Genomic DNA, 26177 nt, shown 5'->3' on the forward strand with positions numbered 1-26177 from the left:
GCAGACTTAGTCAAAATCTAGATGTCTGTAGTTCATAACACCAGTTTTCCCCAAATCTAGACAATTGCAATATACTTTAAGACAATTACTTAATTTTCCCTAATTTCCCTATCTGCCACCCCCCTACACTATAATCACTTAAATATAGGCCATGTCCATTTTCATTTGGATTATAATAACTATTTACTAATTGATACACTTGATTAAAGCCTGACCTCCAATTCCCATCACATGCATGTAGTGATCTTCCTATAGTTTATATCTGATTATGATTACTTCCCTGTACAAACATTTCTTTGAACCTACATTACATTTAAGACTACACCCACACTCATTAATATGACATCTAAGTTTTCCGTGACCTTGTTCTTGTGAACTCTCTACTCCTAGCTCATCATACTTTGCAAATTAATGAACTACTGTCTTAATGAATTATCTCTAATACTTAGAAATAGTTCAGTACATTTTAGTCAAAGAGTTGTTGTTGTTTTAATATTGTTGCTTCTGCCAGGAGCATTATTTTATTCCCTCTACTTATAAGCTCATATTTTCATTCACATTTATTCTTCCTTTGGAAACCTTGCTTAAGACTCCAAGGTACATGTCCATCTTGCATGTTCCCAGAGCACTCTGTTAACTAGCACTTAGAGACATGTTAAGTAATGTCCTGTTTGCTTGTCTCTATTAACCAATATGTTTAATTTTATGAATCAAGGACTATATCTTACTTTAACACTAAACATTTAGACATTTTCAGTTAATGTTTAGTTAGAAAATTAAAATCATATATTCATTTTTATAAAAATAATGTTTTTGTGTATGTTTTTATTTTGACATATTCCAAATTCTACTATAGATCTAGTTTATATTATTCTCTTTTGCACAAGTTTAGTTGTATTCCTAAGATTACAATATTGCCAGAATTCAGTCCTGTAGGGTTGAAAGTCTGATGGTTATATTTATAGAAATCTGAAAGTTGAGGGAAGTAAGAATTGAGACAAATGTTAGAGATGACTAAAATTGTCTCACAATTTTGAGTTTGTGGAACTATCAAAGTATTTGGAAAGCAATTTCTGGTAGGTAATAGAATTTAAAAGCCTGGAGCTTAGGAGAGAAGGCAGAGCTGAAGATCTAAAATTAATCTGCATAGAGTTAATATAAAAACCTGAGGTTTTGATGATATGGTTAAATAAGATGACTGAGAAAAATGAGGACAGTGAACCATAACCTGAGTTTCCTCCCCCATCATACTTAAGGTATGGAAATGAATAGGAGCAATGGAAGCAAAGAAGTCACAAAATTTGTAAGGAGAATTAGAAATACAAAACACAAGAGAGGGACATTTTAAAGAGAATTGGTATTTATAATATATATGGTGAAATGTCAGTAGGGCATCTTCTGAAAACTAATTTTAATTTTTGGTATTCAGCAGGCCATACATGAATTTTTGGTCAGAAAATTGTCTGCAAAGTCATAATTTGTCTTAAATTACTAAGGGAATGTTTATTTATTAAACAATGACTATGTGAAGGTTCCTACTGACACACTGTAAAGATTATAAACTCATGTATTCCCTAACTTAGTGTAGTTCATAATGTATTAGAGAAACAAGCATAATAACTCTTACTAAATCCTACCAAAGTATTGTACAGGTATGTGAGGCCTAAGGATGGCTGTGTATTTTAAGAAGTGTAGACAATTTCTTGACAATTTTATTGGGTAAACATCATACATGTAGATTCAAAAAGCTAGATAGTATAGCCTACTACACACCTAAGCTATGTGGTGGAGCCTCAGCCTCTGGATTACAAACCTCTAAGCATGTTATTGAAGGCAATTATAACTCAACAGCATTCATGTGTTTAACCTAATCTAGACATAGAACAAAGTACAGTAAAAATAATGCTCTGAATGTTTTTTTTTTTTTTTTTAATGGCATGCTTGTATAGGGTATTATAGCATGACTGAATTTGCAGGAATAGAAGTTGCTCTGGGTGAGTTAGAGAGTGAGTAGTGTGTGAATATGAAGGCCTAGAATATTAATGACCCTACTGTAGATATTATAAGCCTGTACATTTAGGGTAAAGTAAGTGTATAACAATATTTTTCTTCAATAATAAATTAATCTTAGCTTACTGTAACTTTTTTTTTTACTTTATTAACTGATTTTTTTTTTTAACTTTTGAATTGAACTGTCATAAAAATTATTTTATTTTAAAATCTTGATTCTGGGCCTCACTGGTGGTGCAGGCAGTTGAGTGCAGGCCTGTGAAGCTGTCCACAGCCTCTGCATTGCGGGTTCCATCCTGTCCAGCAGCGGAGATAGCCACATTGTGCGGCAGACCTCTCCCACCTTGCCTGCTGCTTCCCTCATCAGTGTATTTCAGTCAGTCTGTCTGTTCTATTCCCTGCTCTGTCTCTGTTGAATCATCTCACTCTCCCGCACATCTGGACTGTACCCCAGTTCTCATATGCATGGATAAATACATCTTTAAAAAAAATCTTGATTCATAAGCATTTTTCTATTTTCAATGTTTTTTTTTTTTTTACTTTTTAAACTTTTTTGTCAGAAACCAAGTCAAAAACATGCATATTTTCCTAGACTGAATAAGATCATCCGTATCACTGTTTTCCTGTTCTACATCATGTACAAATGGAGGATCTTCAGGGACAATAACTTGCATGGAACTGTCATCTCCTACAATAACAATATTTTGTCTGGAAAACTTCCTGAAGGGCCTGTCGAAGGCTCTTCTTTTTTTTAAAGATTTATTTGTTTATACAAGAACTGGGGTACAGGCCAGATGTGCAGGAGGGTGAGAGGATTCACCAGAGACAGAGTAGGGAACAGAACAGGCAGACTGACGAAATACACTGCTAAGGGGAGCAGCAGGCAAGACAGGAGAGGTCTGCTGTGCCATGTGGGAGCCTCGCTGGCTGGCGGGATCGAAACTGCAATGCAGAGGCTGTGGACAACTTCACAGTGCTGTGCTGAACCACCTGCGCCACCAGGGGAGGCCCACAAACAATGCTCTTTAAACATTTCTCTCTATTAAAGAAATTTTTTTGGTATTAGGGTCCATATTTCCAATCATTAAGGAGTTAAAAACTTCTGCTAAACCTTCACAGTGAATTTTCTTTGGCTTCTTCTATACATTTTCCTGCAGTTTATTTTTCTCTCGCCTCTGCTTTAGCTAGCTACAATTCTGTTCCAGTATCAAAAATTTCCCTTTATTAAATGCCCAGGAACCACCTCTAGGAGTTATTCATTGTCATTTTCATCCACACCAGGTTAAAGTTGTTTGTCATCTGGATCACAGCCTTATTGAACTTTGTAACCATCACATCCTTGGCAAGGCTTTTAAAATCATAGGTGAATTTCTTGAATGTCTTCCAGATGCAGCTAATATACTCCTTCATGCAATCACCCCAGCCCAAGCAAGTTTGTTGATGCAATCACAGATGCTGCCATCCTTCTAGAACTGTGTTAGTGTCTTTCCAGTGTCTTCCTCAGTTGTGGCAATAGCTTGACAGTGGTCCCCCGTAGGTTGTAGCTCTTAAAAGCTGCTATAACTCCTGTTCCATTGATGGGGTCCAAAAAATGATGTTTTGAAAGAGAAACAAAAGTTTGAATTTGGGATGAATATTACCAGTAAAAAAGGGATGTTCAGGAGTATTTTTAACCAAGAAACTTCAGGGACATATTTGCCAAATAGTTACTTCTGCATTTTGCTATTCTGGCAATTCAGGGGAACATCTTGGAAGATGAGCTGGGGCAGCCATGACTTCTTACTGCTCCTATGTGCTTATTGATATGCTGCAAGGCCTTGGGATTCTCACTGTGCCAGATCAGGAAGTTTTAATTTGTATGCTCCTAAGCAATATTATTTTCCTGTCCTTAAAAGCCTTGTAATCTGGCATTGACTTGGCTTCCTTATGGATGAAAACTCCTTTAAAGCATCTGTTTCTGGAATTGGGAGGGGAGTTATTTATACTGAAGAATTGCTATGGCAAGTAGTATTCTTCTACAGACTCATCACACAGTTTCAAAATAAGTAATAAGCAACAACTCTTGAATTTTCCAAACTACCTAGAACTAGCAGTAAATTTAACATCAGAAATCCTCGTGGTAGAATCTAGCAACTGGGTGTTTTAACAAGCACGCCAGGTGCTTCTAATGCCCACTCAAATTTGAGGGCAGCTGTGAATACTCCCTTTATAAAGGCTGGAATCTCAGCTTCCAGAGCTGCAGAAGAACCAAAACAACACTATTCTTACATTCTCAGAGGTCACTTTGAGACGGTAAGTACATAATTCCAAAATTCTGCCTGATTTTGTACATTACCATGTGTATATCTGGTTCTATTTAATACTTCCTGCCTGTAGAAGTCAACTATCAGTTTACTTTTTAAAATGCAATTGTCTTATAAAACAAACCTTCCTGACTTATCAACCTGGAACTTTAGTTTTAAATGCACTAAAGGTGGTGTTTGCAGCCATGCATATCCAGTACATGAGAGGACCTTTACTGAAAATTGAATGTTCATGTTGGCTAATAAATCCTCTGTAGTCTTGCTTTTTCTGCTCTCACCACAACAGAGGCAATATAGTCTATTTTTTTAATGCAACATAGTTATCCTTTCCTGTACACTGATATCTTAAATTGCTTTTGTAAATGTATGTATGTAAGAATTTGGTCCATTAGTGTATGTTTGTGCATGTGAGTTTGTATTTAGAGCAATACTTTAATATCCTAAATTTAGAATTATCTTTTAAAATTTTGTTGTTTACATCTGTGAAAAATTCTAACTATAAATTGTTAAACATTGTATTTATGCATTTATAGTAGACTAAATCTGTATTCCATCTATGTGAAGTTATATTCTAGGTGGTGTCTTTTTTCTGAAATGAGTTTAAGTAAATTGAATTTCCCTAGAACATAATCTATAATATTTAGTTTTTCAAAATTTTTCAGAACTTTGTAAAAGTTCAGACACAATATGTATGAATCTCTCTGTTTTCTGCCTATTTCATCGTTATATTTCTTTTGCATTTTTGCAGAATTTCCCCTTTATTAAACTTTAAACAGTTTATCATTTAAGATATTTTTAGTAGACATCTGTTTTGGAATTCTTAACTTTTTTAGTGAAGCAGCATTGTAGCATTACATAAGTTTCAGATGTGCATCATTCTAAATCATTTTCTTAATGTACTATAGTAACTTCACCATTAAAATTTGAATTTTATCCTTTATCATAAAATTAACTACTTTCACCTGATTGAATTTTCCCTTCATTGCTAGTAACCACTAATCTTTTGTTCTACAATTTTACATTTCTTTTATTTAGTTCATTCATTTGTTATGTACCACATGTGAGTTAAATCACATTTCTTCATCTGATTTATTTCACTAAACATAATACCCTCAAAGTCCATCTATATTGTCGCAAATGATGGGCTCCCCCAGTGGCACAGTGGTTGAGTGTTGGGTTGCAAAGCTGCCCACAGCCTCTGCAGTGCTAGTTCCATCCCAGGCTGCCGGGCAAGGGTCCCACAAGGCGCACTGCCGCCTGCTGCTTCCCTCAGCAGTGTACTTCGTCAGTCGTCAGTCTGCCTGCTCTGCTCTACCCTCTGGCTCTGGTGAATTCTCTCACCCTCCTGCGCTTCTGACTGTACCCAATTTGTATAAATAAAAATATTTATATTGTTGCAAATGACAGTATATCATCCTTATATGGTGAGTGTTATTCTATTTTGTACATATACCATGTTTTCTTTATCCAGTCACATTTCCATGTGTATTTGGGTTGTTTTATGACTCTTGGCTATTTTAAAGGTTGCCATGAATGTGAGGGTGCATATCTCTTTAAATTAGTGTATTTGTATTCTTTGGGTAAATACCAAAATGGAGTAGGACTTCTTTATTTAGATTTCTATTGTTTGACTTTCCTACTCTGTGTTTTGATATTTGTGCCATATTTACTTGTGCCATCAGGGAGGCCCTGTGCCATGTTTTAAGTAAGATAATTTAGTTGTCACTCATTCTTTCATGAAATTGTTTATTCTACCACTATGTTTCTATTTCCCTCTGAGTATCACCTTATCTTATCATATAGTTTTGGAACATAGTGTTTGCATTTTTAGATTTGATTCCAGCTTCTATTTTTTAATTGTTATTTTTATTGAGGTAACAGTTTACAAAACTTATGTGTTTAGGGGAATTGTCTTTAATAAAGAAGAAGTATATAGCAATATTTTCAGAGACTTCAGTAAGGCACATTTAGTCTATGGCAGTTTTGTAGGTCAGAAAATGGATACAGGCCTCACTAGACTGAAATCAAAGTATCAGAAAGGTGGCCTGCCTTTTCGAACTCTCTAAGGGAGGTTCCTTTTTTCTTGCCTTTTCCAGCTTCTGTCAGCAGGTCACATTGCTAGTTTCTGACTCCCTCCATGTTTTTTAAGATTTATTTATTTATTTATACAAGAACCTGGGTATAGGCCAGATGCGTGGGAGTGTGAGAGGATTCACCAGAGACAGAGCCGGGAACAGGACAGGCAGATGACCAAAATACACTGCTGAGGGGAGCAGCGGGTGAGACAGGAGAGGTCTGCAGCGACATGTGGGACCCTCGCCGGCAGGCCGGGATTGAACCCGCCCTGCAGAGGCTGTGGATAGCTTCACAGCACTGCGCTCAACTGCCTGCACCACCGGGGGAGGCCCTGACTCCCTCCATTTTTAAAATCAACAACATGAGTCCTTCTCACAAATGCCATCTCTGTTACTTTGCAGCTGAAAAATATTCTCTGCTATTGAGAGCTAATGTCATTAGATTGGATCCAACTGGATACTCTAGGGTTCTCAGAGTCTTTAACCTTAATCACATTGGTATAGTCTCTTTTTTCTTATAAAATTCTAGGTGCCAGATTCCAGGGATTTTGGTATAGCTGTTTGTGGGAATCATTATTCTGCCTGCCACACTTTTTCATTATTATTCTTTGACAGATGATATGTGTGAATGAGTATGAAAATACGATCTTGATTGAGGGTCCAAACTTTTAAATACTTCCAACTCATCAAAATAACATACTGATCACCTAAATTCTCAATGAAGCAATCTACAAGTTAAATGGCATAAAAGTTACATTGCAAACATTTTAACTGAAACCAATATAAGTTAATTCTTTGTGTACCTGACATTGAAGCATGGTTCCCTGATCACACATTTCTTTTGTTGTTCTCAGAGAAGAGACAAGCCAGGCTTATGGCAGGGACACAATATATGAAAGAGAACAGCTGCGTGAGAGGTGGGGAACTTCATATTTTATTTCATATTTTATTTAAGTAACTAGATTTTATTTTTGAATAAGCAATATTTTATTATTGAAGTAACATTGTTTTTAACATTGTTTCAAGTGTGCATGATTAAAAATCAGCATCTATATATCATAGCAAGCTCACCAGCAATATATTTTGTTTGTAGTAGCTTTATTTGAAATAGTGTCAAATTTAAAATCAGATCCACTGTGTAATAGATAAAACCTGTAGCACATGGCAAAAATGGAGTATGCCTCCGCAATAAAAAATAGGAACAAACTATGGAAGATAGTAATTTTTTTTTCATTTTCAAATTCTATTTTTGCAGTAGAAGCATATATTATCTATAGTTCATTTATATTAAATTGCTGAATATGGGGAGCTTAAATTTATGGCATAATTAATAGTAATTATTATGAAAAATGTATTGGCATAAAAGAAAATGCATTCCGTTTTAAAAAGAGATGGCAATTCAACTAAATCTAAGTTAATTTTAATTCCCCTGTATATTTAAATGTTTTTTATTAACTTGGTCAGTGATGTATAAATATTGCTGCTTCTAAGTTCTTTAATGAAACTTTCTCATTGATTCTTTTAAAAATATATCACAGCTTAGATAAAACTGGAATCAATTATACTTCACATATGATATATTCTTATCACAACTTTTATTTACTCAATCATAAATTTCTAAACAAGTATCACTATGTCAGGTTTCTTGTTACTACAAAATTTTCTTGAGTTACATCTTCAAATACTTTTTTTTAATTTAAGTCTTTTATTAACTTTATCTTGTTTCAGTTTTATTGATTTTTTTTTTGTTGCTATCCTAGCTCCGTTTATTACAATGACTAATTTCTTTGATTTTCTAATTTTTCTTAATTTGCAATTTTCTCTATCACTACCTGATTCTTCCAATTAGTTAATGATCTCCTTTAATTGACTTTCCATTTCCCCCTGTGTTTTCCATTTTACTCTATGCTCTTCTTACAGAAGTAAGACTTCATTTATTATTTATGTAGCACACCCTTTCCAACTGAAACTGCCAGTAGTTTCTGAAGTTTGTCTTCATTTTAATTTGTATTTCATATTAATAATTTATTTTTAATTCACTTATTGATGAGTTTTATTTGCATATCATTTAAATAAAATTACTTCTTTTGGTAGAAAAAAGTGGTCATCTTTGTATTAAAATCTTTGGAAGTGAGGAGATTCATTTGAATCTCAGACATTGCTATCTATACTTTTACAGAATTAGACTTTTTCCTGCAATCATAGTTTATGTTGTTGTTGTTTTAGTCCTGGTTATATATTTTTGGTCTAAAAAGATACAGAAAGTTTTCATTCATCAAGCCTTCTCAACTCTTATCCTAGCAAGTATCTTTGCAAATGCAGGCTAGTTCTGCCCTTCATTGTAGGCTGCTCTTCTTAACAGCACTTTGGCTGCTGTTTTTGACAAGCTCAGTGACAGATCTTTCTTCAAAATGGCAAGTACTTTTTTCAGTTCTTTCAAAATTCTTGCCCACTTTCAATTCAAAAAGCATTTCAGCCCATTTTTCATTTGTGATAGTGTCTTGTCAGTTTGTTGTATTGAACATGTAATTTGTGGGGTTTTTCCCATTCATTTTGGATTTGTTTGATTTTCAAGAGGGGGGCAGATGATGACTTATGTCATTATACTAGTACATTTGAATAAGGAGATGGAGCAAAATGTTTAATATCATTACCCTCTAATCCATATAAGAGATTGTTAGAGTCAACTATTATTGAATGGGGTATTTTTATTAAAATTATTTGTGATTTTTTTAAAATAAGAGATCAGAGAAATCTGAAAACTAGGTATGTTTATGTTACAGAAGGAAATTGACAGAAGCCCAGTGGAATATATATAGTAAATGAAATGGTGAAAAGGTAGAATTTAAAACTTTAGATTTATTATGTAAATGTTTCCACTGGCAGAATTTTAGAATAGCTGATAAAATAGATGGTGTGGCAACACATTGGAAGGAAAATGACATCTGGAAGGCAAACAGCACATTTAAATTCACATAATACCAAGATGATTTTATTTCATTTATATGTTTATTAGATTGTTGTCTATGAAGTATTTTATCATAACATTTCATTCTAGGAAAATATATGATAGTTCATTTATATATAGTAGTTGCATAATGAGTAATTGTAACTGGAGTGTTGATAAATCTATTGTTATAAACCTGGAGAAAGGACTCTAAGTTTATGATACTAGATTTCATTACTGACTTTATGCTATTTAACATATTTATTGATGCCTTGTAGAATATAAAATTTAATTCAGAAATCTAAACATTCTTTTCAATAACTAATATATACTAAAATTAGAATTCCAAATTGTCTCAAGATCCAACTCATATGAGTTTACAAGTAATATCAACACATTAAAGCATTAATTTCCAAATTTAAATTGTGTTTGAACTGAAAAACAGATTTGAAAGAAGGTATTTGTGGTCCAAAATAGCTGGAATCCCACTTGAACCTCCTGAATCATAGGGTTTGAGAATTATCAATTTTAATGTAGCCAAACCTTAGTGTACTGTTAGTTGGGTGTCAGCTGGGAGGGAGGAACCCTACCATATAAATGATTTATCTCACAATATCTGGAGTAAATTTCAAACTGTTAAATGTACTTTTCATGTGTACAAAGTGCAGACTTTGTACTAAGATTACCGGGGCCTGAAACCTGGTCCTGCTGCTTCATAATTTTATGACTCAAGGCCATTTTGAGGGGTCTATCACTCAAATTCTCATATGCAAATTAAATTGACATTTATCTCGTAGGTATCTCATAGATAGATAGCATAGATTAATTAGGTAAATGATATAGATATATGGTAATGTATATTTTAATATATAACATATTACTATAGGTAATGTATTGAATATAGTATTATATAAATTAGTCTATTCCCTTACAATTAAACAATAAATATTAACTGTATTAATATCATAATTAACTATGAAATTTGAAGTTGGGAAAAATAAATACAAAACTAACTAGTTTGAGGGCCTCCCCAGTGGTGCATCAGGTTGAAAGCAGCACTGTGAAGCTGTCCGCAGCCTCTGCAGCACAGGTTCAATTCCCAGCTGGCCAGGGAGATTCCCAGATGGCATGGCAGACCTCTCCTGTCTGTTCCTCTCTGCTCTGCTTTCAGTCCGTCTTCCTGTTCTGTTCCTCACTCTGTCTCTGCTGAATCCTCTTATCCTCCCATGCCTCTGGCCTGTACCCCAGCTATTGTATAAATAATAAAGGAAAAAAAAACTAGTTTGAGAAATCTATAAATGTTCTCATATAGCAATCCAATTAAATCTAGGAAGACTGGTTTTATGTGTAGTATTCAACTTACAATTTTAATAATTCTAGGGAAAATAAGTTATAAAATTATGGATTGTAAAATAAATTTGAAGTGGTATGGCAGCTCTAATATGCTATATCCATGGTAATGTTATTATTTTTTAATTACCATGAAATTGCAGATGGAGTACATTAAAAACATATAGATACTTTGTAACAATACTTATACCAGCACAATTTTTTATGCAATGTATAAATATGTATGTATTACATAAATAAGTGATCAACAACATTTTTAAATTCCTCAAATTTTTACAGTCATAGAAATTGACTTCTCCCATCTCTGGTTAACCTCATTTGTTCACTTGTGAATTTTGATTTCCTTACATTTTTCTTTCTTTAATATGTAAGGAAAATGTTAAGGGGGATGTTGTAGTTAGTGAAAGGAGTTTTGACAGAAGGTTTATGTTGCCTTAAGCTGTCTAATTTTCCATTGGAGGGCTATATAGTATGCCCAAACAAAGAAGTTCCGGTGTTTTACAACTTTTAATGTAAAGTTTTTGTATATTTCCAACTTGTAAATTATCTTTAATTTTTTTCTGTAAATACACTCTTTCTTTCCTGTTACTTTTATTAATACACATTTATCACTCTCAAAAAAAGTAAACATTCTTTAGGTGTTAGGTTAACAAATATATTGTAAAGCAACATCATATTTCATAAACAGCATTTTGTCTCACTAAAATACTTTTTAAAATATAATTTGATGTAATATTTTGATCCAATTCTCCAAAAGAAAATATTTAATCACAAATGAAGATTTTGCCAAGGTTTAGACACATTTCCTTGCTTTTAATAAACAGATGGTGGCTATTAATTGTTATTCTGTTAAGTCATACTAATATAGCATCACTTATTATTCAGGTGCCAGATATGTCTTTGACAGATGGAACATCAAGAGTAGCTAATGTTGAAGGATATGAGCATTGCAAGCATGATACTAACGTGTTAACTGTGACATTGGCATTTGGAACTATAGAAGTCATCTTGGCAGGACCAGAGGTGCTGCAGAACCTGGCTGATTGTCTATGGCCAAACAAACACATGGCTGTCAGTCATATCATTATTTGGAAGGGCAGTATATTCAAAACTTAGAAACTGGCCACTGTACATGTCTATTTAAACCCGAATCTCAATTTTGTCAAGTCCATATGCTTTATTCTGTTTGCCTTGTTGTTCATGTAACATTTAAGATAAGAGGACATCTGTTAGCTTTGGCTCAGAATGGTACATGGACTTATTCTCAGTCACTCTGTACTTGAAACAATTTTCTACTAACAACACAAGTTTTTCAGGATGCTGCAAGTCTACTCAGTCATTTCATATAATTCACTGTTTGAAAGAACTTTTTTTTTTAATGATTTTTAGTGGACTGTTCAGAGTTACAATTGCAGGTTGTTTCCTCTGTGAAATCTCTGAACAAAATGGCCTTAAGCATGCTCCAAGAACAAGCTGCTCTTTGGCATAAGTCATTTGACATTCATCCTACTTCCTTGAAGCTCGATTCATCTGGACTGTGACATCTCACTGAATTTAGCCAGAAGCTAGAGAATTTGCCTTCTAGCATTTTTTTTATGCACCTCCTGGACCTGGATGTAGGTTTCTTTACTTCTTGACCTTCAACTTCAGAGATCTTGTAGACTTTCTATTCCTGAGGCATATAGGAGTACTCTAACATTGTGCTGTTGATTATGTTTTGTGCTTGAGTAATATTGATTCCAACTGACATACATAGAAATATACTAAGCCATACATGTTTTACCCTATTTAGTATTTTCATTATTTGTGAGATTTAAAGTTCAGATTACAAAAGAACAGTGGACATTTAAAGCTAGGAAGCAAAACATGTCCCACCTACTTTAGCTACCATATTGAATTGCACTGAATCCAAAATCCTGTAGTGAATGCATATATTATTTTCAATGTCTTCTGGGGAAACTTTTTATTTTCCCCAAATATGTGCTAATCCTTGAGTAGTTTCTTGTTTAGAATCAATCTATGTGTTTAAATACCCAAAGGGAAATTAAAAATACACTAATTTTTAAGTTTCCAAACCTGATTATTGTGGTGAAATTACCTATGTATTAAGAAAGTTAAAAATCAGGCAAAATATAATGGAGCTAAGTTCCCATTAATAAATCATTATTTCAATGCTTTATAAATACTGGCTATAACGGATTCCTAATTGTATTGCATATGTATTTCATGTATCTCTTATACTTCAACCATGTAAATTTTAAATAGTTACTGGAATATATGCATATACATTATTTTACAACATTGTTAAATATTTAATTTCTTCATTTTATGAGAAATATCAGAATCAAAATTTAATTAGCAAATACAATTTTTATCAACCCTTACTTTTGAGTCATGATAACCTGTTTTATTCAATCTAAATTTTCTAGAAAAATATGCCTGACAATTATTATTTGTAAACATTTGCTTGAAACAGCACAGTATCTGATTTGAGATAGGTGAAGCAGCTGTTTTAGCTTCACAGAAAATGTTGCCAGAAATAAATTGTGTCCCCAAGGTGTGGGCTGAGTTACAGCTTTAAAAAATTAAATTAGCCCAGCACACATTTGGCTCCCTATTACCTGGCATCTTTTCACCATGGTCTTCCACCATAGCTTCCTATTTGTTTGGCCCAAAGTCTTCTGTAGTTTATTGACAGTAGCATGATAAATCACAGTTTCCACTGGGCACCATACCTGCTCACTTGGTTTTAGTCTCTGTAAGGGGGCCAATAGTCATGTCTTCTCATGCAGCATTGTGAAATTGCTCTCTCAAAAGCTTAAAAATCTGTGTTCCATGAAACAAAACTCTTTTTAATCTGGGTAGTGATTAAGGTGTCATGACTTTGACTTAAATATACCATAGTCTTAATTCTGGGGTAACATATCCTCACCATTGTGTAAGGTTCACAGTCATGGGTACTGCACCCATGGAGCAGATAAGGAATATAAACATAAGATGAGAAATATAAATATGGAATGGGGGATGGACTTTCTGGTTACTTAAAAAAATTTGAATGTTTATTAATTTTTTAGACAGATAAAGGATGTTTTTATGATTGCCATTTAAGAATTTAAGTTTGTAGCAACTTAATTAAATCCATTGCACCATGAATTTATCTTCTCATTTGTCAGAATAAAAGTATATTTCTTGAATTATATATCCCATCCATTACTTACCTTAGGCTACTGCCCAATTAAATTTTAATTATACCATGTCTTGAGTTTATGGATAACTAAAGAATCTCTATTACATGAGATCATAGCACCATCATAGAAGAAAATTAAAGTCATTATAACTATTTGTAAAGGAGTATCGTTAAATCACAAGGGAATGTAAGCCTAAAAATGATAGATGGCAAAAGGAAAAAGTAAAGACTGGGTTGGCTGCTAAATTGGCATTAGTGAAAAGCCTGAGTTGGCACTGTTCAAATTGATGAGTGATAGATGAGTGATAGCGTATCTTCAGCATGGAAAAAAAAAAGTTCTCTATTTACTAAGTAGAAAACAACATTATTTAATATATTTTTAACCTCGAATAATTAGATACCCAAAATTACATGAGCTGAAATATTTCAAGTCAATAAAACCTAGTTTGTGACAAATTTATAAACTGTTCTTAGTTAAGAATTATATTCCATAGTGAACATATAAATTACACTGAAGTAAACAAGATCTTCATAAACAGTTTTGAAAGACAAAAGGTCAAATCAATCAAGTGTGGTCTGTGGTCACTTTCAGTGCAATTTGATGTCTCACTGTTATACCCCAGGCTAATGTTTTCCAGAAGACAGCATCTGTAGTGTGCACTTTTGGCTATTTCTTGGGTAGTTTGATTTGTTTTTTTTAGTGCTGTCACTAACATAATAAATCAATGATACATGACACTTTTTCAGTGGTATATAACATAATTCTTATTTTGTCTGGATTTAGAAGGAAACTTATAGGAGATGAATCCCTTGCTGCCTGATTTATTTCTAGTATTGATTTCCAAAAGTCTAGAATAAGATAGCATTTCAAGTTATTGTAAACTTAAGGAAAACATCTGAATTATATTTTATTCACCCCAAAATTTGATATTAAGCAACATTAGTGATTTTTAGCTTATAAAGAATTTATGAAAACAAAAGTTAAATAGGCTTTCTTTCAAATCTTTTGGTCATTTCATCACATCAGTGTGCTTGGGAACTAATTATAATTTTCTGCCCTGTGTCTGGATGTGAACCATGAAAATATAATTGTGTATCTACTGTCAAGTATATTCTCAAAAAAAAAAGAAAAAAAAAACAAACACTATACTAAATAAAACAAAACTGCTTCCTCCACTTTTGTTTTCATCTTGCGATGAGGGAGAACTCTAAGTCCTATTTCTTTGTGCAGATCATTATAGTTTTTAAAATTTAATGGCATCCTTGACTTAGGATATCTCTAATTATATGAAAGTATAGTAGATGTTAGAATTTTAGTTTTTGTATGGGTTTTCTATATATAATCTAAAAACTAAAGGTCAAAATTTAGACTGATAAATGGAATTAAAAATATTTTTCAGGTTTCCATCAATACCATGTTTATCTTGATCATAGTGTTGAAATGTACATTATATTTTGAAGATGTGTATCAAATGATTGTATAGCAGAAAAGCTCTATTTTTAAATATTTCGCACAGCTCTTAACCAGTTATTTTTCCTGATAATCTGAGTACCCAGTAAATTCAGTTTCATTCACATTCAGGAAAATAGCACATGAAAATATTAGAGTATATCACTGACCTTTATTGAATTTCCGCAGTGCACCACAATCTGCATTAGATGTTGCAAATACCTAATTTCATTTAATCTCTAAAATGATAGTGTCAGGGCCTCCCTGGTGGTGCAGGTGGTTGAGCGCCGCACTGTGAAGCTGTCCACAGCCTCTGCAGCATGGGTTCGATCCCTTCTGGCCAGCGAGAATCCCACATGGCGAAATAGACCTCTCCTGTCTTGCCCACTGCTCCCCTCAGCAGTGTATTTCATCAGTCTGCCTGTTCTGTTCCCTGCTCTGTCTCTAGTGAATCCTCTTACCCTCCCATGCATCTGGCCTGTACCCTGGTTCTTGTATAAATAATTCTTAAAAAAATAAAATAAAATAATAGTGTCAGGGAAATATTATTACTCTTAGTGTTAGATGAGGAAGTAGAAGCCCAGACAATTTAAATCACCTCTATATGCAGTATTATTTGGTTAGTGGAAGAACGGGAATTTGAACCTTGTTCTAAATACAGTAATTTTCAAAACTGTTCTACCAAACAATTGTAAAGATAAAAAATTCAAGTTAGTTTTGGTGTTTTTCTTTCAATTTTATTATTTAGGCTCAAAGATTATATGACTGATACTCCTCTCCATAAAGTTTGAAACAAAAGCCAAGAATGTTTTTGCAAGTGTATAGCATTGATAAGTTAAATTCTGATTTGTCACCACTCCTAATAATACATGCATTGTTACTATGAAAAGGAATTTCAGTAAGGATATCTATTCTTCCCAAAAAAGAAAAAAAAAAAAAAAAAAAGAAAAGAAAACCATCAAAGAGATTTTATTTTGGTCCCCAATTTACGAATGTGAAATTCAAGTCATATAAAGTTTATTTTTTAAAAGATTTATTTATTTGTTTGTTTGTTTATACAAGCACTGGGTACAGTCAGAAGCAAGGGAGGGTGAGAGAATTCTTCAGAGCCAGAGCAGGGAACAGAACAGGCAGACCGATGAAGTACACTGCTGAGGGGAGCAGTGGACTAGGCAGGAGAGGTCTGCGTGCCATGTGGGACCCTCGCAGGGGGCCGGGGATCAAAGTGGTGCTGCAGAGGCTGCGGGCAGCTTTGCAGCCCAGCACTCAACTGCTGTGCCAACAGGGGAGGCCCAGTCATATAAAGTTTCAACCAGATGCCCAGCTCAGACTCCACCCTGAGCAATTCGGTTTCAGAGGCCATGTTTCTTGTCACTGTTTTGTTTTGCTATTCATCCAGTACCTTAAATGACACATTTAAAAGTCAGCAGAGGGCAGGTATCTGCCCTCTAAAGTCTTGGCTTTATTTAAAGTTAATAATTTTGTGATTGATTGTATTAACAATTTCCCTCCCATACCACTCCACGGAGACTACTTAGGATAACTTATGAACCATATTCCAAATTCTGATGGTTTGGGCACAGATCAATTATTTAAGCTATCTCTTGTACTTGAATCTTTTTGCCACTCCTCTTTCATTAGGCAAAAAATATATGGCTATATGGCTATAAACATTTTGATAGATTAAACAAGCTTTTGATGTGGATGAGGGTATATCTGACAGAATAATTTTATTTTGACTTTGATAGTAAACATTAATAATCAAAATTACTTGCGAGCACTGTATCCATCCTTCTGATAAGTCAATTTGGTCATATACTGATCAAGTGTTTAATGTATTTAAGTGATAAGTTATAAAATATTAATGATTTCAACAAAATGAAAGCCAAAAGTCAATTGAAAGCATAAATTACTTAAGTTAAGTAAATTACTTAAGTGATTTGGAATTTCTGGAATGATAAAGCAATGTATCTGCTAATACCGTGTACCTACCTCTGTGAAACTTATAGACTATCTTTCTATAGTTTTCTGGTTTTTTTCATGTCTAAAATCATATTGCTAACCACATTAGAAGACATTTGAAAAATGAAACATATGTAGTCTTTGGTAATGACCAGTAAGTTTGAGTCATTTAAAAAAATTCTTTGTAGCATAATATAAAATCTCTTTAAGTTACTTGATTTAATTGTATTTAGAATCTTGGGTTGAATGCCATTACAGAACTTATTAAATGCTTTTTTTTATCTATCACTAGTGCTAAACACAGTGTCTATTCACTGCTGGGGTAGAAAAAGGCACCCCAGGATATGGCATCTGGTATCTTGAATGGCACATCTTACTTTCTCAATAATTATGTATGCACATTATATTTACATAAGTGTCTTGATGACTTCAGTAATCACCAGGATTAGATTGTTGGTGTGTTCAAATTGGTTTTCATATTCTATCCAGAAATTGAAAACTTTGCAAAGTGAACTTTGAAAGAAAAATGATGGTCTGCTTTGTTTCTGTGCCAATTAACCAACATTCAAGAATATGTACTAAATGTTAACAAATTATCTCCTTAAGACTATTTTCTACAATCATATCATTATCAAGTAACATTTATGAAAAGTTCCCTGGGTCCAGAGTAATGCACTTTAAAATTTTTCTATACAGTCTTTTCCATGTTAAAATGTGCCCTTGCACACTGTGTAAGTGTGGTTTAACGTTGCAGAGCTGTCATGTGTGACAACCTGGCAATCAAAGAAGTGAATTGATGAATTTTCTATCATTCATTCATTTAAATGTTTTTTTTTTTTTTTCTGAAACCCACATAGCTAATTTCCAATGCCCTTTTCTTCTGACACTATAAATATAAACCAGTCAAAATTGAGCAGTGTAACAATATATGTAATAATGCAATCAAGTAATAGAACGTTGTAGATACTGTTTTATATTATGAATCAGCATTTGATAATGTTTGGACAATAAAAAGTTAGAAGTGTTAGGGGGAATAAGTCCCTTTTAAGCGCGCAGGTGAGGACCCACAGCCAGGAACCCTTTCAATGTCAGGGCTGCTCTATAACAATATTACAGATGTCTCATAGGCTGTCATGATGTCTCCGCTCACTGCCAGGAGGTTGCAGATTCAAGGATATCCAGTGTTAGATTTTGAACTGAAGGTGTTTTGTTTCAGGTTCATATACAATTGTTAACAGTGTAATCCCCAGGGAGATGGGAGGTTCTGGGTTCACTACCCCACCCAAGGAAGGGTGGAGCTGTGCTGAAAGGTGATGCTAGGAATTAGAACAATGTAAAACCCCTGCCCCACCCTAAGGAATCTGGGCAGGGAGGGGAAGCTAGAATAAAGACCAGGAAAAAGGACTCAGGGAAGGAGCAGAAGAAGCAGAGAAATGGAGAAAGAAGAGTAGAGGAGACACATGGAGCAGAGGGACCTGTGAAGAAGCTGTGCTTGCTTCCTTTTGTTGGTCTTGTACCAGTGACTTGGGGGACATGAAAGGAGACACTTGAAACAGATGTAGGTGAGAGACCTGCAGGGAAGTTGACAGTGAGAGCCTTAATCTTGATTTTGCTCTTTTCCTTCCAGACTTGCTGGGTAACCTTTCTGCCCCTTTTCTATGGGTCCCCACCAGAAGGTGCCTTAGGTTTGTGGCAGGCTTTTAGGCCTTAGTGGTCCTGCTTTGGGCCATTCCTGTTTGGCTAAGGTTTACCCAGGGGATGGGTAACTTTGCTTTATTTGGAAACTGTATTCTTTCTCTTCTTGCCATTGCACACTAATTGTCTCTAGTGCACACTAATTATGTTATTTCTATTGAAGATCTTTTGCACTAGAGTAAGTTTTGTCTTGATGTGGCAGAACCCATTTAAAGCAGGTAGGCTTGGGGATCCTGGGGTACTCCTCATTCTGCCTGCTAACAAAGCAAAAAGGATCAACTTAATATTTTGAGAGCTAAGATTTTTACTTAAATTTGACTTTTTGCTAAAGTTGTTCAGCTTTTGTCCTGTCATTTTGTTACAGGACAGGGAGAGGGGCAGCCCAAACCCCACAAGCCACCCTGTTACAATTTTAATTGAAATATAATATTTGTTGAGGAATAATTGTCTTATGACTCATGATTTCTTCAACTTAAACTTACATTGCTTAAACTTACATTCTGATATGTGGTTGGATTTACAGTTTTGTTCCTTAACGTAGAGGAGTTTGCCTTGTCTGGCTGTGTGGACCATATAGTCTTATAAGTAAAGTATATGCATTCAATCATTAATAATTATCTGTAGGATAATCTTAAACTTTCAAGGAAATTATTGAACTGGAATTAGAATTAGAAGATGCATGTTGAGACAAATGAATCTGGTGAAGTTGTTTATTGCTCTTTAAAGGGAGGATGCAAATACAAAGATGGTAAGGACTTCTGCCATTGCAGAGAGTTCTTTGAATTGTTCATTCCACTGCCTGAGGTAATACTTTAAGCCTGGCCAAAGACTGTTGAAGATGATTGTTCTTTCTGGGTATTATTTAATTTTTGTTTCATTTGTGTGCACAATTGGTGGTTCTATAGTTCTGTTATAGAGCAACCCCGATATTAAACGGGTTCCTGGCTGTGGGTCCTCACCCGCGCGCTTTAAAGGGACTTATGAATACTCTACTACAGACACACGCAAAAGGGTTAATGAAAGGTTTATTTACAAGAGAAAAAGAAATAAGGAAAATGTACAACTCAGGGAGAAAATAGGGAAATAAAGTCTTTAATGCGTCCTACCCGATCCTACGACCTGGAAACCCAAAGTCACTCTCCGAGCTGGCCGGACGCTGCGAGCTGGCCGAGAGCCCAAAAATGGAGAGCCCCCAAAGCCCACGTGTCTGCCTTTTGTATCCACCTGGCTGCTTAACCCCACCCTCAGGTCCCAGCCACCTTCCCTTTGGTGGTGATGGGATTTGGAGTTCCCAGTGTCTTTGGCTTTGACCTGGGGTGGGGGTGGAGTCCACAAAGCCTATATGGAATTTGCTTTGGGACATCCTTTTCCCCCTAACAGTTCTGCTAAATATCTGCATCTTCAGTAGAGTACTGAATGGGCAGAGAGGCATTTCCCAGTATTGGTTTCTATGTCCTTTGTTCTTCTATTTACATTTTCAAAATTCACTGTCTTTACCCTTATCCTTTTATCTAGGAGTTTAAGTATTGATACTTCCTTCTGTTTGCAAAATCTACATTTTTTCAATTGGCTATCAAAGATTTTCTGAAATCATGAATGGGAGTAGCCATGTAAATTGTTATTCTTAACATAGCCACAGAGTTAATGTTTTTCCTAGTTGCATCTTCCAAAGCCCCAATTTCAGGGCAGGATGCATAGATTTGAGAGGTGGGTATGAGGCTTCTGCTGGCCATTATTTCCCCTCATGGAAGAGGCTCCCCAGCAATTAGGCTAAGGGAATGTGTGTAGTCCCAGGTGTCAGAGAGCGGAGGTACGCACAGATAGCAAGAGTGCTGGCTCTGTGACGAAGCTGGACTCGTGGGTACTAGACAAGTCGTGCTACCTCTGAAGTAACCTCAGCTATGTTTGCCTGCCAATCTACTAACTATTCAGTTTAATTTCCACAGTTATATATACCATTTGAGGAAAATCCTTACAACTTAAATAATTGAAGGCACAATATGTGTAGTGTAATTTTCCCCTTTTTTATTGTTTCAGATTGAGACACAGGGCAAGCTAGAAATTAGGCAGTTTTAGGGACAGTGCAGGAGGGGACCTCTGAAGAATTTAGGGAGGCTTCAGAGATAAGGACAACCAAGGGAAAGTAAGCCATTCCACTAGGAAAAACAAACATCCCAGGACCAAGGACAACATTGTTAATGCTAGTCCTGGTTTCCTTCAGGTGGTAAAGGGAGGCGGAGATTGGAGAAATGGAGAGTGGTTTAATTTATGGACACATTAGAAGGGCAGCTGTTTAACTTCAATGCAGGGATGCCCATCCAGAAGACTGGGCCATAAATTTAAAGATGCAGCAAATGGGGAAAGAGAAAGCTGTTAGATAAGGAATGTGAAGATCCCCCACTCAGTAGCAAATTAAGTGAGACAGATGAGAACTAACCAATCACAAAGAGACTGGTGGAGCTTTAGAATAATGAGGGAAAAAAGGTATATATTCCCTGAGACACGACTCCACTTTGGCTTCCTTGCCCCTCCCAGGCCTGGTTCCCTGGCCTGGGAGTCCCACTTTATTTCTGCTCTTTTTCTCCTCAATAAACATTTTCTTTCTCTAAACAAACCTGCCTCTTCTCGCTTGGTTGCCTGAGTGTCTGCGAAGTTCCTGCTGCGGCTTCGTGAGACACCAACCCGTGGGGGTTTAGTGGCTGGGGATCAGCGCTGCCCTGCACCCTGGGATCCGTTCCTGGCTGGGAGACTAGGCCTGACAATTCCGGTATCAAGATTATCACCAAATAACATTTTGCCCTTATGGAACAGAATCCATGGGACTAGCTGTCATGTTGGACATCTATCTAATGTATTCTTTTGTCAGGGAAAATGAAAGACAGTCAATTTTAATGATTTTGGGATAATGTTTTCAAGCTATATCCCCCAATTGTTTTTTCCTTTTCTGTTACATTATGTAAAATAAAAGAATACTAAGATGAACCATCAGTTATCATGACACATCAACAGGAACTGATATATTGAGTTAACTAGTTATCCTGAGTGAAACTTTACTGTGTCCAACTTCCTTGCGCTAACTGTTTGATTACTAATTCTTTTGGAAGAAATCAGAGATTGCATTCTTGAAATCATATCTCAATGAAGACTCAATGAGGGGGCCTCCCCGGTGGCACAGCAGTTGAGCACTGGGTTGCGAAGCTGTCCGTGGCCTCTGCAGCGCCGGTTCCATCCCCTGCTGCTCCCCGGCCACCGGAGGAGGGTCCCACATGGTGCGCAGACCTCTCCTGCCGCCCGCTGCTCCCCTCAGCAGTGTACTTCGGTCCTTCTGCCTGCTCTGCTCCCCGCTCTGGCTCTGGTGAATTCTCTCACCCTCCCGCACTTCTGACTGTACCTAGTGCTTGTATAAATCAATCAATCAATCAATCTTTAAAAAAAAAAGACTCAATGAGGATTAGAAGGCGGTTCTAATCCTCATTTCTAATAAGAAAATGGCCACTTTTAATTATTAATACATCACTAATAAAAACTATTTTATGTTATGTAATTTGCAAATAGTACCTCATTTAGACATTTTATAATCAAATTCAAGATAAATATATGAAGTTTTTCAGAATATTAATAATTTTTTGGGACATAGACCTTGATTTAATGATTTGAACCCTGGTTAAGGAATTAACCCTGGTTAATACCATTTATAATTCTTATTTCCAATATTACACTGAATTGGTCATTTTCTCTGAATTAATAGAGTGACATTTTTATTTACATAGCTCTTCTATGTATAATACATATATATATTATATGTATATTATATTATATGTATAATATACTGTAAGTTAGGATTTTTTTTTTAAGTTATATGTAGTTATATTCAAAAAATGTCATGCAAATTGCACAGGATCACCTTTCGATAAATGGTTAACCAAGAAATTGGGTTTAGTTATTAAAAGCTTTTTGTTCACTACCTCTCAAAGTGTTGATCACAAATATAAATTTATTTTCTGATTTATTTGCTGGCACAAAAGCTGGATTACACAATAAAAAGTTCTCAAGCAGTATGATATATAAACATTTTGCAATTTATCTTAATTAGTATTTACTTGTTACTATATTGTAATTTTATAGAAGTTTTATGCTTTTCATGATTTTCAGAGCCCCAAATACTTTCAAGGTGCACAAAAGAAATTTCTGAGCCCTCTATCATTGCTAACTTACTATATTATATTTCAATTCTGAATTTTTATTTGACAATAATTCACAATAAATTAATAAAAGGATATGGTATGTTAACTTCCAATACTTATACTAATATATTACTGAAAAATAGAAATTGGTATAGGTTAAGAATAGGTGTTAATACTCATATTTTAATAACATCGAATAAGTCAACTCAAAGAGAAATGGCTATTTTAGCTGTCTAAATAGGAAAAAGTAGTGTTAAAGGCAAGAGGCTGTAAACCAAAATGTTGCATTTTTTTCATAATCCTGGGATATGATTACATATATACAATCATGTGTCAATTCATTATCTCAGAATGTTTCTTATAAAATTTTAAATTGTCTTTAGTTTTAAACCATTTTTTTCAACTGCTATATTACAACTGCTATATTTTTTCAACTGCTATATTACAGCATCAAATTTAAATACTCTTAAGTTATAGCTCATTATGGGTGACAGATCAAAACAGAACAATTACTTCTTAAATTATGGGCTTTCATTGCCAATATGTTTGTATGTCATCTTCAAAAGAGGTTTCATAGAAATTCACTCAATTATAACTCAAGAAAAAAGAAAAAAATGGTCAAAAGACATGAACAGGTAGACATACGAAAAAGTTCAACCTATTTGTAGTTGAACTCCATATTATATAATTTCTTACTTACAAATTAGAAATATCTTAAAATTTGGGCAATACCAAGTTTTGATGAGATATACCAGTAATAAGAATTCTCATTTCCCACTGGTGGAAGTGCCAGGTGATACAATTTTATTAAAAAAAATCAATATCTAATAAAGGCAATTCCACTCCTGAGTATAAGCCTGAGAGACATTAGCACATGTGTACCAGGTGTTCAGAGCCCAACCACACCATTTCTAGTAGGGAAAACTAGAAACAATTGCACGTGAGCAGTTTCCTTACTGGATTCTGTGTGCTGTGAAAATGAACATAGGGCTTCCTAAATTAGAATGAATTTCGAGAAGGTAGTGAAATGAATCATGGAGGAACATATTTAGTAGGATGAATTTATGTAAAATCAAAGCAGACAAAACTAAACAGTTTGTTACTTATTTTTACTACATTTATATGTCCCTAAGAAAATGTAAGCAATTAATATTAAGACAAATGTCAAGCTTAGTGGTTTTCTATGAGAATGAGAAAAGAAGCTAAGACAAAGGAGAGACATATAGAGGCTTCAATTGAATTCTAATAGGTTATTTCTTGAGCCATGTGATTGATGATTGTTGTAGATTGCTAGTGCATGTACAATAGATTTCATAGTTTTGAAAAATGGTATGTAAGGAGGAACTGAGGGTGATTTGCAACATGCTAGCTTGGGTGGTTAAGTGGGTGATGACACCACTAACAAATTCAGGAAACACAGGCACAAGTGCATGATTAGGAGCAAGTTTTATGACTGGTTTTGAAAGTGTTGAGTAAAATACCTGACATGTCTGAGGGTAGATGTCAAATAGGCAACAACAAAAAGTTACATGGAAAATGACATAGTTATAAATATTGTATAAGCAAATTCATAATGGTGAACTGTAGAATAATCCCATTAAGTCTGCATTTCCAAGTTGATTTTTAATATTCATCACAAATCCATTTTCAATAGAACATTCATTTTTATGGTGGTATAAACTTTGCTGGACAGCTTTGCCTCTTTTGGAGTGACTCTGATACTCTGGAATTGGATGGCCTAGAACATCAAAATAAATATTGTACAAACAACAAATTTTCATGTCAGAGAATATACTTTTAAATTAAAATTTGAATGCAATTCACTTTTTCTATATGGCAAACATATTTTGTGATCATTCTGTTACCCCAATTAAATGGTCATTCTGTTTTCTCTAGTGGCTTTTGGCAGGAGGACATATACTTTTGATACTAGTAAAATTTTCAGACGGAAAGATAAAAGGAAGTAAAGGAGGTTAATGTAGAAAGGTGAGGAGAATTTTTGTATACATAACAAATTGGAACTTCAGCTATTGCAAGCTTGACAATTGTTACTTGATAGCCTCATTTGATACTGTATTTTAATACCCTAGATTATTATGGTCTCATTGATTTATGGAGGCAAAGGACAAAATGCAAACTTACCTTTTGCTCAACCTATTCCAGATGACTATTCCTTGAGGAAATTGTATTTTTAACTTTAGAATGAGCAGGTCTCAATTATCTAATACCATTAAGGAAGCACTGAATGAAATATGATGATTTTTGTTTGATTTAAATCTTTTTTAATTCTATGATGTAACATTTTTATTAACTGTATTATTGAACTAGCACATTCTTCAGTATACTGTGAAATTATATTATAGTTAAGTACCAAGAGTGTGTGTAAAAGATCCTTCAAATGTTCTCCTATATGCTTTAAGACAAGTATGAAAAAAATTCAATTAATATGTAAGAGATGAAGGTGACCTCGATAAGTTGTAAAAATTCCACTGCAAACCATTAGACAGTTATTTCTGAATAATTAAAATGAGACCTTCCCACATGCACCCCAATTTTTTTTGACTACCCAGCCATCAAATCTTAGTATTCAGATGATGTTTTCTCGAGGGACAGAAGTATTATTGGGTTCCTAAGAGACACACATCCTTCATATATTTCATGTTAATGAGTAGGGTGAATTGACTGGAATCATTTTAGGAAGGGGACCAATTTTGATAAAAATTGAAGCATTATCATAAAAGCTATGTTTCCCTGACTGCAATGTGCAATATTCTTATTTGAAATACATATTTGATTTAGTCACTCTTTGCTCCTTGCATTCCAATATAAATGTCTAAAATACCGAGGTTAAAGCAAATTTTAAACATATTAAAGTACCACACATCAAATGAGAATATTGGTCAAATTCCATTATGTAAGTTTATAAAAATTAATTTGTAGTTTAGGAAAATCTCTTTGATTATTTGTCATACTAAGTATGTATGGTTACACAAGTTTTTCATCTGGCATCAACA

General features: G+C 34.6%; 1 long non-coding RNA gene across 5 annotated transcripts in view; it reads left to right on the plus strand.

Annotated features, from left to right (window-relative positions):
* The first annotated feature begins 4077 nt into the window (after positions 1 to 4077).
* Positions 4078 to 26177, plus strand: part of LOC119257616 (uncharacterized) — a 200777-nt gene continuing 178677 nt past the window's right edge. For all 5 annotated transcript variants that reach the window (XR_008553912.1, XR_005128083.2, XR_005128081.2 and 2 more), the window contains exons 1-2: positions 4078 to 4302; positions 7243 to 7305. This is a non-coding gene — a long non-coding RNA (uncharacterized LOC119257616). The remainder of the gene's footprint in view (positions 4303 to 7242; positions 7306 to 26177) is intronic.

Source organism: Talpa occidentalis, unplaced genomic scaffold (genome assembly GCF_014898055.3).
Source record: "Talpa occidentalis isolate TD23 unplaced genomic scaffold, MPIMG_talOcc4v2.1 talOcc4.4, whole genome shotgun sequence".
NCBI lineage: Eukaryota > Metazoa > Chordata > Mammalia > Eulipotyphla > Talpidae > Talpa > Talpa occidentalis.